We start from the raw sequence: 16,086 nt of genomic DNA, 5'->3' as shown, positions 1-16,086 counted from the left end.
ATGATCGAGTATAGAAATAGATCCATCACCAGTGATTCTCCCTTGGGGAAAAAGAAGAAAAAGAATACCTCAGAGGGTGGACAGAGTGTTGCTGGTTGGAAGACTAGCTCAGGTCCTTGCACTAGAACCAAGAGCCAGAGCCAGGACTAGGGAACCTCCAGATTCATCATGGAGGATTTTGAGAAAGTTAACAAGAATATTATTCAAAAAAATACTGAATTGGTGCACTATCTTAGTTCAGTGCTTTGCCCTATTTTTTGGCTCTGTTGCTTTTGTTTTTTGGCATTCGGTTTGTGTGGTGTTTGTCCCCTATTTTACTTAGGTTTTTAATCTTGGTGGCTATTGGCCTTGGTCCATAATACTCTAGATTTTATGTCCCTATAAAACATGTTTATCTTTATCAAAAACATGTATTTTAAATATTTTAATGGCCAATATAAATTTCTTTCAATTTTTTGTTTTATATAATTTATAAAATCAATTTTTAATTTTATGTTTCTTTTTCTAATGTTATGTTTCTTGTTCTTTCAATTTCTTATTAATTAGCTATAATATTAATTTTAAAAATTGTCAATGGATTATAATTATACATTTTAAATAATTAAAAACAAATTAAAATAACATTGATGTCATTGGTTCATATCTTCGGTGGGGGTTGTTAGAGTATTCGGGTATTTACTTGATTAATTAAACAATATTTGTTTAATTATTTAAGTTCCCTTTATCTCTTTTACACTTAAGGTAACTTTAGGTGATAACCTAGGTTTTTCGTTTTAGGGTTTCTTGACCTATTAAAGGTTGAGTTCTTTCTTTTCATTGTAAGGATTATCACATCACACATTTTTGTGAATATTGAGCTCTCATCTTTTTAAGCATATTTTCTGTGTGTTTGTTTTATCTGTGATTTTCTTCCTTGCTTCTCCTTGTAACAGGTTTTTCAACTTACAAAGATCATTTAGGCTCCTGTGGTGTTGTGTTTCTCAACTCCAATATGGTATCAGAGCTTCAGATCTGTAGCTATCTATTCTTGTTTTGAGAATTTTTGCATTGGAAGTAGATCTGGGGTTTCAAGAAGTTTTTTTTGTACTTAGGGATAGGCCTTTTTTTCTGAGTACTTTAAGCCTAAACGAACCTCACTGTCATGCTCAGAAGGCCCAAAAACCCCCATAGTTATATAAAACTTGACCATTTTTTGCTCCTGAGCCTCTGGGTGTATATTTTTCTCCAATACCAGGGCGTACAGCTTTGACATGTAGTTCGAGAAAAAAATGTCAATTTTTTTTTTTTTGCCTTTTTACAGCATCTAGGCCAATTTTTTGATTTTGTAAAAAAAAAGGGAAAAACAAAAAATCATGTGACCCCTGCAATTGACACATGTTGCCGCTGCCTACCCTGGCCTCAGGCCCTGTGCCACCCTCCACCCAGCCTCCGGCCCCTGCCAGCTCTTGCTCCCATCGGCCTCCCTGCGGCCCTGCTGACCACCTTAGCAGCTCCCCGCTGGCCCCCGCCGACGCTCTGGCCACCTATCGGACCCACCGGCTCTTGCCGTTGCCACCTCGGGGTCCCCTTGCCAGTCTACTATCATTTGAAACCGCCCCGACCACTACTGCACCACCGCCTGAGCACCAGGGCTCCACCCGCACGCCACCAAAGTGCTGCCCACGAGCCACCTCCACCCGGGCCTACCACCAAACTACCCCTCCCTCTTGTTTTGAAGGGGGGTTTGATTTTTTCCTCATATCTTGAGCATACGGAGTTGTTTTTTTGAAAACAAATCAGTGTCGGAAAGTTGATTCCGAGCTGAACCTCGTGATGTTGGAATTTTTTTCCAAGTTTTCTGTTTAATTGTGTTTTTTTCAGTCAAAGTGGGGTCTCTTTTTTGCACTCCAGGAATCATAGAATGAGCATCCAAAATCCATTTTTTGAAAAAATTATATTTTTGGATAGCGTGTGCTGTGTAATTTCCAGCCATATGAGTTTTATTTCCAGATTCTGCTCCATGCATATTTTATTCAGTTTTTTTCTTTGCAGCACTCTGGTGGATATCTTGGCTGTTTTAGGTCCTGGGATCTCTTCTCTGAGTAGGATGTCTTGGTTTTTGCTGTTCTTTCCTTTTCCAGTCTTATTATCATTGTAGCATTGTATTTATGCAAACACACTGAGATAAAGTGCCATTATGCATTATTTACTTGGGATCTTGCACATCTTGTGCCTTGTTGTATATGCACTACTTATAAAGTGCCATGGGGGGTTGATGTTTACCTTTTGTTTGCCATCTACCTTTGTCTAGTGAGTGTTCCTTCCATGACATTCACCTCATGTTGTTTGTCAAGTGAGTGTTCCTTCTATGACACCATGTACTTTTCTCAGCACCTTTGATGTTCCTGGTTCTTCATCATGCAGTTCTTCTTGGTTGTTCTTTTTAGTGTTCCTGTCCCTCTCCCTTTTCAGCATTATGGGGAGGTTTGTCCTATTGGTTCTAATGTTTCCATGGTTCGATTGATCAACTCTTCAGGCTTTGGTTTCTCATGCCATTTGTATCTTCGAGTTCAGTGTTTGCCTTGTTTGCCATCTAATTCGACTAGTGTTATTTGAAGGCACTCATGCAGATTACAGTCTTCTCTACCTGGTCATGTTCTATTTCAGTGGAGGTTCTTTAGATCAGTAGTTTCTCTTTGACAGTGTTTGCATCTATTTCATGCTTCAGTGGTTTTCTTTTCCATCTCTTTTTGGAGTAGAGTTTTTTCCCACGTGGTTTTCTCTATTTCCCTAGCTCATAGAGATTATGGTTATATTTGGGTACCTGATCAGGCCTTGTTGTCGGGACCCATCTTTCATGCTTTGAGTAGTTGTTCTAGGTTTTAGCTTCTCCCTCAGTCTAGCTTAAGGGGGGGTGTTAGAGTATTCGGGTATTTACTTGATTAATTAAACAATATTCATTTAATTATTTAAGTTCCCTTTATCTCTTTTACACTTAAGCTAACTTTAGGTGCATAATAATTAATTCTTTTATTAATTATTATGTGAAAACCTAGGTTTTCCTTTTTAGGGTTTCTTGACCTATTTTTGGTTGTGTTATTTCTTTTCATTGTAAGGATTATCACATTACACATTTTTGTGAATATTGAGCTCTCATATTTTTGAGCATATTTTCTGTGTATTTGTTTTGTCTGTGATTTGCTTCCTTGCTTCTCCTTGTAACAGGTTTTTTAGCTTGCAGAGATCATTTGGGCTCCTGTGGTGTTGTATTTCTCAACTCCAATAGGGGCGTGTCCATTGCTTTTTTGTTTTGTTTGGTCTGTTTAGTCTAGTCTTGTCTTTGGGTTTTGTGATGTCTAGTTCTAGGTGTCTATTGGATTCTTTTCCTTTCTGATAGTTGGCACGCTGGTTTTGGCATCTCGATCCTCGTGAGTTCCTCAAATTTTTGCAGTAGTTTCTATGTAATGATTCAGGCCTCTCCTAGTTTAATTGAATCAAAAATTTGATGTCATATGTAGGGGATCATTTTTTGCTTATCACATCATGAGAATTATCACTATTTGCTTATTACATCATGTTAATCTTATTTTCAAAATCGAGAAGAAAAGAGTTAATATGTAGCATTCTCCCAAGAAGAGATTGATTTTGTCTATGGTTTAAAAAAAAGAGAACCAACAGAGGTATGTACATCTATATCAAGAAAACTTTATTATAAGATTAGTTTGTACCTTACATGTTTGATGCACTTCTTTGACATCCTTTGGTAGCTTTTTTGGTTCTCCTAGCTAAAATAAAATATTATTACTTGGTCAACTAGCATGAATAGAGTGACATGTTGATGCACCATGAGTTGGGTTATCTCCACTCCCTTGCAATGATATGTTGACTATAAAATAGTATAGTTGAAGGGGATCAAGATGGTTAAAATGGAAATTCTCTTGAATTACATGAGTTTGACAATATTCTACCAGTTTTAAAGATAAGAGGATGACATATTAAGATTAAGGAAAGAAAGATGTTTTAGGATTGACTGTTAGAGTTATTTTGTATTAGCTAATAATTATTTATTTAAATATTAGTCTATTAAACTCTACGCTTAAGATAAACTTAGGCATTTAATAAATATTGTAGGTATTTAATAATTATTCTAATTATTAAATACACATTATCCGTTTAGGGTTTCTTTAGGGTTGCATATCTTTAGGGTTTCTATTATCCTTTTATAAGGATTGTATTGTACTTGTTCATTAAATTGATTCCCTTTCTGAATGATAATCTTCTTCTTCAGAGCATTTATGCTTTTTTGCTTTATGTGCCTCCATTCTTCTCTTGTGATAGGTATTTGCATGCAGGTGTTCTTGGGATCTCTGAAGTTGTATTTCCTCAACTTCTTCATGGTATCAGAGCATTTATGCTTTTTTTCTTTATGTGCCTCCATTCTTCTCTTATGACAGGTATTTGCATGCAGGTGTTCTTGGGATCTCTGAAGTTGTATTTCCTCAACTTCTTCATGGTATAGGAAAAAAAAAAAAATTAACCTTTTTTATGCCCTAAAAGCGGGGTTTTTTTTTCTTTTGGCCATAACTTGGTCATACGGAGGCATTTTTTCAAAAACCTTATATCTTTGGAAAGCTCTTTCCTAGCTCTCTCCATATCTAGAGGTTTGATCTTCTATTTTTTCTTTTTTGATGGTGTTTTTTCTGTCAAAGCCAGAAGTTCATTTTTGCACTCTGGGAGCCATAGAATGAGCATCTGAACTTCATTTTTCAAAAACTTTATATCGTTGGAAAGATTGTCCTGTGTACTTTCCAACCATATGAGTTTTCTCTCTAGATTTTGTTCCAGGAATATTGTCTTCAGTTTTTTGCTTTTTCAGCACTCTGTGGATATCTTGGTTGTTTCAAGTCTTGGGATCTCTTCTCTGAGTAGGATGTCTCAGTTTTGGTTCTCTTTTCTATTTCCAGTCTTCTAATCATTGTAGCTTCATTTATGCAAGCACACTGAGATAAATTGTCATCATGCATTGTTTACTTGGGATCTTGTACATTTTGTACCTTATTGTACATGCACTACTTATAAAGTGCCATGAGGGGGTTGATGTTTTCCTTTTGTTTGCCATCTACCTTTTTCCAATGAGTGTTCCTTCCATGAAATTTGCCTCATGATGTGTGTCAAGTGAGTGTTCCTTCCATGACACTATGTACTTTGTCTACACCTTCGATGTTCCTGGTTCTTCATCATGCAGTTCTTGTTGGTCGTTATTTTCAGTGTACCTATCCCTCTCCCTTTTCAGCATTATGGGGAGGTTTGTCCTATTGGTTCTAATGCTTCCTTGGTTCGATTGATCAGCTCTTCAGGATTTGGTGTCTCATGCCATTTGTATCTTGGAGTTCAGTTGTTTGCCTTTGTTTGCCATCTGATTCGAGTAGTGTCATTTGAGGGCATTCATGCAGATTACAGTCTTCTCTACCTGGTCATGTTCTATTTCAATGGAGGTTCTTTAGATCAGTAGCTACTCTTCGATAGTTTTTGCATCTATTTCATGCTTCAGTGGTGTTCTTCTTGCTTTTCCATCTCTTTTTGGAGTAGAGTTTTTTTCCCATGTGGTTTTCTCTATTTCTCCATTTCATAGAGATTTGGTTGTGATTGGGTATCTCATCAAGCCTTGTTGCTGGGACCCAAATTTGCCTTCATCATGTAGTTGCATTTTTTGCTTCATGACATTAGTTTCTTAGCTACTCCCTAAGTTCATCTTAAGGGGGGGTGTTAGAGTTATTTTGTATTAGCTAATAATTATTTATTTAATTATTAGTCTATTAAACTCTACGCTTAAGCTAAACTTAGGCATTTGATAAATATTATAGGTATTTAATAATTATTCTAATTATTAAATACACATTATCCCTTTAGGGTTTCTATTATCCTTTTATAAGGATTGTATTGTACTTGTTCATTAAATTGATTCCCTTTCTGAATGATAATTTTCTTCTTCAGAGCATTTATGCTTTTTTGCTTTATGTGCCCCCATTCTTCTCTTGTGACAGGTATTTGCATGTAGGTGTTCTTGGGATCTCTGAAGTTGTATTTCCTCAACTTCTTCATGGTATCAGAGCATTTATTCTTTTTTGCTTTATGTGCCTCCATTCTTCTCTTATGATAGGTATTTGCATGCAGGTGTTCTTGGGATCTCTGAAGTTGTATTTCCTCAACTTCTTCATTGACAAAGTATATATTTATCGAGAAATGTTCATTTAGAACATCTTTTAAATTTGTAAATGTCTAAAGACTAAACCCTTGTACAGTCTCTCACAACTTGATCAAGATGCACGAGAATGATATGAAAAAATGAAGTTTAAATTGATAGAATATGTCTAATGATTCATACATTCATAAACATTTTTTTATGTTTGATATATAGGCTATTCTAAGTGCTATTAGAGTAGCTTTGTCTAAAAAGTAATTTTAGCATCTATTTTAAATAATTTGTATTGTACACTTGATAAAAAACTCTTTGTAAACCATGTGACATTATTGTGTATAGTCTCTCTATTATCTAAATGTACCTATGTTGAACTATTTCTATATAATTTGGTAAAAGATTGCATAAATAATAAAAAACTTGCACATACTAGAATTTAATAATTCATTCAAATATATAGTTATATTTCAACTAAATGGTTCAACATACAAATAATTTCTAAATTGATATAACATAACCTTCAACATAAATTTCAACCTCCATGTGAGATTACCTCTTTAAAATCAAAATTGGTTTCATCCTTAGATCTAATTGATGGACATAAGTTCCCAAACTATGATAAGTTAGGATTTTTTTTAATAAAATGGTACAATGTGAAAACTAATGAACTCATCTAAATTATATAGATATTTAAGGCATATTTTGGGCTCAAAATCGCATGCCAAATCACTAAAGTATTCTTGGAAGGAGAGAAAAGGTTATCTGCAAGTGTAGGGTGCTCATTTCTACTAGTAACATTTTCACATGGTCAAGTATATGAAAGAATTTTCTTTTCTTTAGCAACCATTTATATTTGTATAAATTAGCCATGTCTTTGAGTGGTGTAAATATGTTGAAAGAAATTTGAAATTATTTCTTAGGGTGTGTGCACCAAGATGGTGTGCAAAAAAGTGGACACACCCCCCAAAAAAGTTGAAAAAACATAAAATGCACATGGGTTATTTTAGATTTAAAAAACCCTATACGCATTTAAAGGCTCATTTTATCGAGCTTAAATAGAGAAAAACCACATACGGGGTTTTTCTTATACTAAACATGTACATAGTTTAGTTTTCAAAAGCTCGTACGCGTTTTACTGTCAATAATTTTTTTTTGATAGCAGTTAACTGGGTAATTTTCACCCACAAACGTAAGAAAAGAACTTTGGGGGCTTTAAACAATGAAATACGTGAACGGGGTTCTCAAAATCAAACACACCAACAATAGAAAGAGGTATGAGATCAAATTTTTTTATCTATTTTCTGCATTTGGTAGATTATATTCGCAATTACAATGTAAATTCTTTTATTATTATTATTATTTTTGTTATGAATGTATATCATATTCTGAAAATACTACCCCCCAGTAGGACACACCTCTTGAAAACTTAGGGAAGAACCCACATGATAACGCACAACCAAACCCTCTAGCTGCTTCAGTATACCATTCACAAGCTAAACAGGAGGATTTGATAAACTAGTTAACACAAAACACTACCAAAATAACTAGACTAGTGAGTAGACTAAAGGAATTTGAGCATGAGCATCATGCATCCCTTGCCATAACCCTAGAATCATTGGCTAATAGTGCCAATGAAGTTTCCAATCCAATTACAAAATAGGGAAGTTATAGGGATCAATTTTGTGCCTTTTATGCTAGTGGGTTGTCATATAATGAAGTGACCAAAAAACATAACTAATTGTTAAAATTCTCTAACACCCCTTTAACTGAAATTTAGGGTGATTAAAAAACTCTAAATCCATGACTACAAAATGGGTCTTGAAAACTAAAGGTGTGCTTCGCTACCCATGTACAAACCGATGAAGTCTCTCCAAACAGAGAAAGGGAGAAAATCCCTCTCCAATAGCAAGAGATGGAATACATTAAAATAAACTTGAACTGCTAAAAAAGAAACGCCTCAGATAGACCCCCCAAGGACAACTTCCTTCAAAAAAGTACAATCAAGATCCCCCCATAGGAGAGAAAAGAAGAGATGGCATATTCCCCCATAAGAGAAAAGCTTTAATTCCAAAGATGAAGGCTCAAGGATGAATGCTAAAGATGATCCAAGAGCGGAAAACCACATGTCTCCCCTTAGGAAGAAACAAATCTATTGGCCAAGGCTAAAGCAACTCCATGAAAGGAGATTAACGGAATAATCTCAAGATGTGTACCTAAAAAGATTAAGAATACAAATTTCTTTCCCTTATAGAAATTTAAGTGATCCTAAAAAGATTAAGAAGACAAAATGTTTGCTTGTATCTCTGGAGGCAACCTGCAAAACAAAGATATCAGTAGTTTGAGTTTATAATATTTGGCAAGCATATGTTTAATGATTGAATTCTTTGTCAAACGAACCTGCAAACATTAAAAGCCAAAAAATAGTTTCCAAACTAACATAAAAAAATCATCAAAAGAAAATTCTAGCATGCAAATTGTAAATTAAACTAATCTAACAAGAATTTTCATTCTTTATGACTATCCTAGTTATGACAGTTTTGATAGTACTGCACTCTGTCATTCATAAATTTCAAACTAGACACAATTGGGAAAATATCTTTAGTGAAAATGTATACCACTTGGTTTGAAACAACATATGAAAAATGTGTTTAGATCCAACGGTTCAATAAAAATTTATGCCCTCCGAACAAAGACCATTTTTGACTGTCACAAAAGAACAAGTAAAATGATAGTACTGCACTCTCGCATTCATAATTTTCAAACCAAAAAAAATTAGGCAAATCTCTTTAGTGACAATACAGAAAACATGGTTTTAAACAACATATAAAAATTTGGTTTAGATCCAACAGTTCAATAAAAAGTTATGCCCCCCTAATAGAGACCATTTTTGATTGTCATAGAAAAACAAGCAAAAAGAAAGATTTTTATTTGCAAATTTAACACATGTTTATTAGTTATAAAGACCAAACATAAAATCTATTTAAGAAACATTAGAAATATTGTAGTCGTGGGTTCGATCCCCACGGTGGGCACCAGAAATGGTGTGTGTAAAATTTGGATCGTATCTACAAGCTAGAATACACAACACTTCAATAAGTCATTAGATGCATAGTTAGTAAATCAATTAACAATGAACAATAAACTATCACAAAGCGAGCTATTTCCTTCTAGTATATGTGAGTTTAGTCTTGCTCTCAGATTTTTATATGTAATACCAGTGACTAGACAACACCTAAATGAAGGATTTACTCTATATGAGTATGAAATTGAGCTAAATGGATGCACGATTAAGCTTGATAAATGCAAGATATGCAAGATTAACGAATATTAGGATACCATGATTAAGCAATGAATAAATATTAAGCTAAGTGATTTAACAAATATGCAATAACTAATATGCAAATATTCTTAATATAAAATCTTAATGAAACTAGAGCAAAAAAGCATAATAACAATACAGTCTCCAAGATCCTTGATTAGGAGATCAAAGCCTGAATTTATAGAAAATTCAAAAAGAAACCAACGGTTGAGATCAAATGATGATGAGTGGTCAATATTTTCCAAGAAGAAGCACAATCTAGGTGAATTGATGTGATTGGTTGCTTTCTCAGTTTTAAAGTAAATTGAACTAAAATTAAGATAAAATCAGAAAAATTGATTTATTCTCTATTTTATCCAATTTTGAGATTTAATTGTTTTAATTTCTTTTCTGAGATTTTTTCAAGTTTTGATTTGATTTTCAAGATTATCCCATTTGATTTCTTTTCTCAAATTTTAATTCTTTTTTTCCAATTAATTCCTTTTTTGATGATTTAATGGAAAATTGATTTATTTAATTAAATATACAAGGATATTTAATAAAATAAATATGATAATTGTTTAAAAATGATCTACTTGAAATGATCAATTAATTAAATATTATTTAATTAATTCAGAGTGATTAATTTGCCATGTGACATTGATGATTTAAGAAATTAATTGTGTGCTCAAGATTAATTTTAATTGCCTTTGGTAAGGACCTTGGTGATGAAATCGAGAATAGGGGGCCTATGGTTTTAGATGACCATTTTTAGGGTATTACAAGCATCAGTCCATAGAAGAATATACAGGCTGCTCACTAGACCAATGCACATCTGTTATGTATATTAGTTCAAATTGGGGAGGGGTAATACCCCCAACTTCTATTGGAGATACTCAAAAGTATCTTTGCACAACACCTTAGTGAATATGTCTGCAATCTGCTCTTTTGTAGGTACATACTCAAGTCTGACCTCATTATCTAGAACTTTTTCCCTCAAGAATTAATACTTGATAGATATATTCTTTGTTCTGGAATGTTGTACCAGATTATTTGAAACATTTATTGCACTAGTATTATCACACAATTGAAATAGGGTCATGAAACTTTACACCAATGTCCCTTCCATTGCCACAACATGTGATTCTTTTGGTTCTTGATGAAACATTTGCTACCAAAACAAATTGCATATATGATATCTGATTTGGTAGCAGATAGATATAACTAGACTCCAATCATTGATTTGTACCAACTTGTGTCTGCCTTAGGCGATTTGTGATCTTTAGTTAACTTGCATCCGATAGTCATAGGTGCACATACTGGTTTAGAATTCTCCAAGTCAAAATTCTTTAATAGTTCCTTGACATACATAGACTGAGAAATGAAAATTCATTTATCATTTTCATTAACTTGCAATCCAAGGAAGAAATTTAACTCACCAATCATGGAGATTTCAAATTCTTCCTACATCTCATTAGCAAATCTTTTACACATGTCTTCATTTCCTCCAAAGATTATATCATCAACATATACAACCACAATTAGAATTTTACCTCAATCTATCTTGAAGTACAAGTTGCTATTCGTTGAACCCTTCTAAAATCCTTGATTAGTTAGATACTTGTCTAATCTCCCATACCAAGCTCTAGGAGCTTGTTTTAGTCCATATAAAGCCTTTTTTAATTTGCAAATAATGTTCGGATCATCTCTCAACTTGAATCCTTTTGGTTGTTCAATGTAAACTTCTTCTTTCAATTCTCCATTCAGGAATGCTGATTTCACATCCATCTGATAAACTTTGAAGTTATTGAATTGTACAAATTTTAAGAACATCTAGATTGCCTCCATCCTTGCAATCAAGGCATAAGTTTCATCAAAGTCAATTCCTTCAATTTGAGTGTATCCTTCCTTTTCAAACCAATCTTGCCTTATTTCTTACAACCTTTCCATCTTCATCCATCTTGTTCCAGAATACCCACTTAGTTCTAATCACATTCTTGTCTTCTGGTCTATTGACTAATTCCCATGTCTGGGTTTCTCAATCTGATCTAGTTCCTCTTTCATTTCCTTCATCTATTTTTTGATCATTACAAGCTTCTTCCACTATGTTTGGCTAAGTTTCAGATAGAAAACACAACAAGACTTGTTCTTGTGTTGCTTTTCTTCTTGTGATAAAACTTTTGCTCTTGTCTTTGATGATTTGTTCTTCTGAGTGATTATTTTAGACACACCTCTGAGTCTTGGATGTAGATGCCAGAGCATCTTTATCATTATTTTCTTCACTCCTTCTCTCTTCTTTCTTTTCCTTCTCTTAGGACTCATTTGATTCATAACCTACTGCTATCTCTGAATCCTTTGAACTATTCTCATCAACTTTTACACTTGCACTTTCAATAATCTTATTCAATCTTTTGTTGTAATATTAATACATTTTTCTCTTGATTGAATAACCCAAGAATATGCCGTCATCTTCTCTACTATCAAACTTTCCAAGATTATCCTCATCTCTGTGGATAGAGCACTTACTTCCAAAAACTTTGAATTATTTCACTGTTGGAGTTCTACCATACCATAGTTGATCTTACGATGTCTTACCATACTTCCTTTGATACAAAATTTTGTTAAGTGTATATGCTACTTTATGAATTGTTTCTTTCCAATAAACTTCCGGTAACTCTGCTCCTTTATCCTGGTTCTAGCTGCTTCTTGTATAGTTCGATTCATTCTTTCAACTACACCATTATGCTGAGGTGTCTAGGGAGTAGATAAATGTCTTTTGATACCATGCTTCTCGCAGAAGTCATTGAACTCATCTGAGATGAATTCTCCTCCTCTGTCAGGCCTTAAACACTTGATCTTTCTATCAACCTTATTTTCAACTTTTGCCTTGAATATCTTGAACTTTTCTAATGCTTCAAATTTCTCTCTTAGAAATGCAACCCAAGTCATTCTAGAATAATGATCAATCAATAATATGAAATACCTCTCACCTTTTAAGCTCATTATCTGGGTTAGACCACAAAGATCTCTGTGAACCAAATCTAGTAATCTGGTGGATGAGTACTCCATTCGTTTAAATGTGCTTCTAGTCTGCTTTCGTATTTGACATTCCCTGCAGATGCTATTCTCCAGTTTAGTCAATCTAGGAGAGTCTCTTACTGCATCCCTTGAAATAATCTATACTAAGTTGTCAAAATTGATATGACACCTCTGGTGCCATAGCCAGCTATAGTCAAGTTGTGATATCAAGCAGTGTTTTGTAGCTCCTTCCAACTGGTACACATTTCCATTTGTCCTTCTTCTAGCTGCAATGACCATTTCAAACTCCTTCCAGATCTCACATCCATTGTCCTAAAAAAACATTGTATCCATTTTTTGCACATCTGCCCAACACTCAAGAGATTATGATGCAAAATCTTCACATAATAAATATTGTCAGTGTTATGTTTTCCATCTAACCTAATTGAACCTCCATCATATCTTTCGAGTTTTATGAATATACTTTTATCACCGGTTATATGATTTGAACATCCATTTTCAATCAACCATTCATTCTAATATCTTCTAGCATGAAATGTATTTGCAATAGTCTTAAAGATATTAAACTTAGGAACATCCTTTTCTGCTAGAAACAAGAAATCACCATCCTCATAGTCTTATTCATCATCTGAGATACTATCATCATCCTTAACATAATATTCCTTCTTATTGAATTTTCCCTTGTTTTCCTTATATTTTTCATCTAGTTCCCTTTTTCAGACATCTAGTTGCAATATGACCAATATTACCACATCTAAAACACTTAAAGGGTAACATACCTTTGTACTTGTTGGTGCCTTTCTTCAATTTTCTCCCAAAGTTTGCTTCCACTCATCCCTTAGTCTAACAAATACTTTCCGAAGAAATCAAATGAAGCTTTTTCTTGTCAACTAGATTTTATTTCCACAAGAAATCTCATACTTCTTTCCAAATCATATATGATAGATTTGGGGGCCTGTAGGACAAACATAAAATAATTTGGAATGGTTCTCATAAGTGACTTGATCATAAAGAGTCTACCAACCAATGATAACCGCCTTGATTTCCATGAAGACATTTTATATATAATTGATGAAAGAATATTTGACCAGTAAGAAGTTTTATTTTCATCATGGAAGAAGGGAACACCTAAGTATTTACATGGAAAATAGTCCTCTTTAAAACCTAGATACTACTACAAAGAAAAGATAACTCTCTATTTGACATTGAAGAAAAATATTTTTGATTTGGCAGGATTAATTTTCTGCCCTAACACTTTATAATATTTATCCAAGGAGGATTCAATGACCTTTGCCTCTACTATTGTAGCTTGACCAAATAGAAGAGTTCCTTCAACAGCAAAAAATGTGAGTTAATTCCAATGATGAATTTGGAATAGATACCCTCTTCCACAATGAAATTGAATGTTGATGATGATGAATTTGGAATAGATACCCTCTTCCACAATGAAACTAAATGATGATGAAAAATGAATCTACTAAGGCCTTGGTGTAGTCACGGTTAGGTGGAACCTCAATGAGATATATCTGAACCATACAACAAGAGTAAAAATAATGAAAGAAAGATGAGATGATGGAGGCAATGTAGAACTAAATGAATTAGATCATGAAAATTGATTACAAATAATCGGTAACATCCAGACTTCAAGATTTGGCTCACTGGCCTACTACATACATGCTCAATTACAAAACTAGTCAACTTCAGACGTCTAAATATTAAGATAGATCTTCTATGTTATATCTGATGTATTATAATTCTTAATTGCATTGATTTATATGATCAAGAGAGTCCACATCAACCCAAGATGAATCAAATGCCACAAAACAAGATCAAATGTGCGAAACCACCAGGTCGGCCTCTGCCAAAGAGAATACTCTGGAAAATCCAAAGGGTGAAGTGCAGATTAAAGGGAAGGTTGACCACATGCCAAGGAAAATTGGAATCAATGAGCTAAATCTCTACAAGCTACGGAAAGGATTCACAAGATTCACCAAAAGAAAATATGTTCAAGCGGCTCTGGTGTTCTAAGCTAGAAAACTGTCTCAGAATTTGAAAGCGATGACTTGCTGAAAAATGATCCAAATGTCCCATGGTTTAGGAAGAAGGAATATAATCATGTTCACAAGAAAAATCTAGCTCCGCAAGATATGATGAGCAAATGCAAGAAAATTCAGAAAGAAATGCTAAAACTGCAATACAGGAACAAACTAAAAAATAAATGTTTTTGGTTGATGCAAGATTTCCAAGAACTGGGGATGCTCCTGCATCTGACATCTGGGGTTGTTGAAAAAGTGAGTCTCTCACTTTGCTGGGGTTAGAAGAAAACCAAGGCGGTCCACCTCTTCTTGAGAAATCTAAGATGAATCTTCAAATGGTCTTTCCTTCCATTTCACAAGATATTCTTTATACTGATTTCTCCGAGTACTACGCCCAATCCTACTATCTAAAATATCTTCAATATGATCTACTTCCTTTCGGGGCAACTTCTTCTCCAAGTCTGCAATACTGTCTTCACTGAATTTTGTTTCATGATACTGATGTAGATCTAGAATGTTGAATATAGGCGAAATACTCAAACTATTTGGTAGCTCCACTTCATATGCATTTCTGTAACTAAACTTCCTCAAGATCTTGCAAGGTCCAACTTCCTTATCTACAACTTGATATAGGTTCCAAATGGAAATATTTATTTTCTCAGATACACCATCACTTCATGACCAACTTCAAATTCCTTATATATTTTCTTCTCATCTACGTTCTCCTTATATTTGTTGTTAATATCCTCCAATTGTTGTTTAGCTTGAATATGTAAGGCCTTCATGTGATTAACAAATTCTTCTACTTTTGCACTCCACTTGTCGTTGTTACTGATATCTCTCAATTCTGATATTCCTCTAGGGTGTGCTCAGGTGACAATTTCAAAAGGTTTTCTTTTGGTACTCCCGTTCACTGAATTGTTATAGGCAAACTCTTCTTGTGTAAGAATAAAATCCCAACTTCCAGTCTTCTCTCCAACTAAGCATCTCAACAAGTTTCTCAAACTCATGTTTACTACCTCTGTCTATCCACCAGTCTATGGGTCAAAAATAGAACTAAATTTTAAATCTGTCTTCATTTTCTTCAAAACTATTCTCCAAAAATAACCAACAAACTTAGTGTCTCTATCTGAAACTATTCTCTTAGGTAATCCATGTAATCACACCACCTCCTTGAAAAAAAAGTCATCTATATGCATTGGATCTGATGTCTTCTTGCAAGTTATGAAATGAGACATCTTCGAGAATCTATCCACCACCACAAATATAGAATCATTCCCTCTCTGTATTTTAGGTAATCCCAGTATGAAATCCATGCTTATACTCTTCCAAGGTCTCTCTGGAACTATCAAAGGTTTATACAATCCCACATTTTGACTACTACCCTTTGTAACTTGACAAATGCTACAACTTTGCACAAATTTCTTAACATCCTTACGAATTTTAGGCCAAAGGTAATGTTCACTCACTAGTGTTATTGTTTTGTGAATGCCAAAGTGTTCGACTAATCCTCCACTACGTTTCTCCTTTATCAG

The sequence above is a fragment of the Cryptomeria japonica genome, chromosome 7 (genome assembly GCF_030272615.1).
Source record: "Cryptomeria japonica chromosome 7, Sugi_1.0, whole genome shotgun sequence".
Classification (NCBI taxonomy): Eukaryota; Viridiplantae; Streptophyta; class Pinopsida; order Cupressales; family Cupressaceae; genus Cryptomeria; species Cryptomeria japonica.
This window is presented reverse-complemented; position numbering follows the sequence as displayed.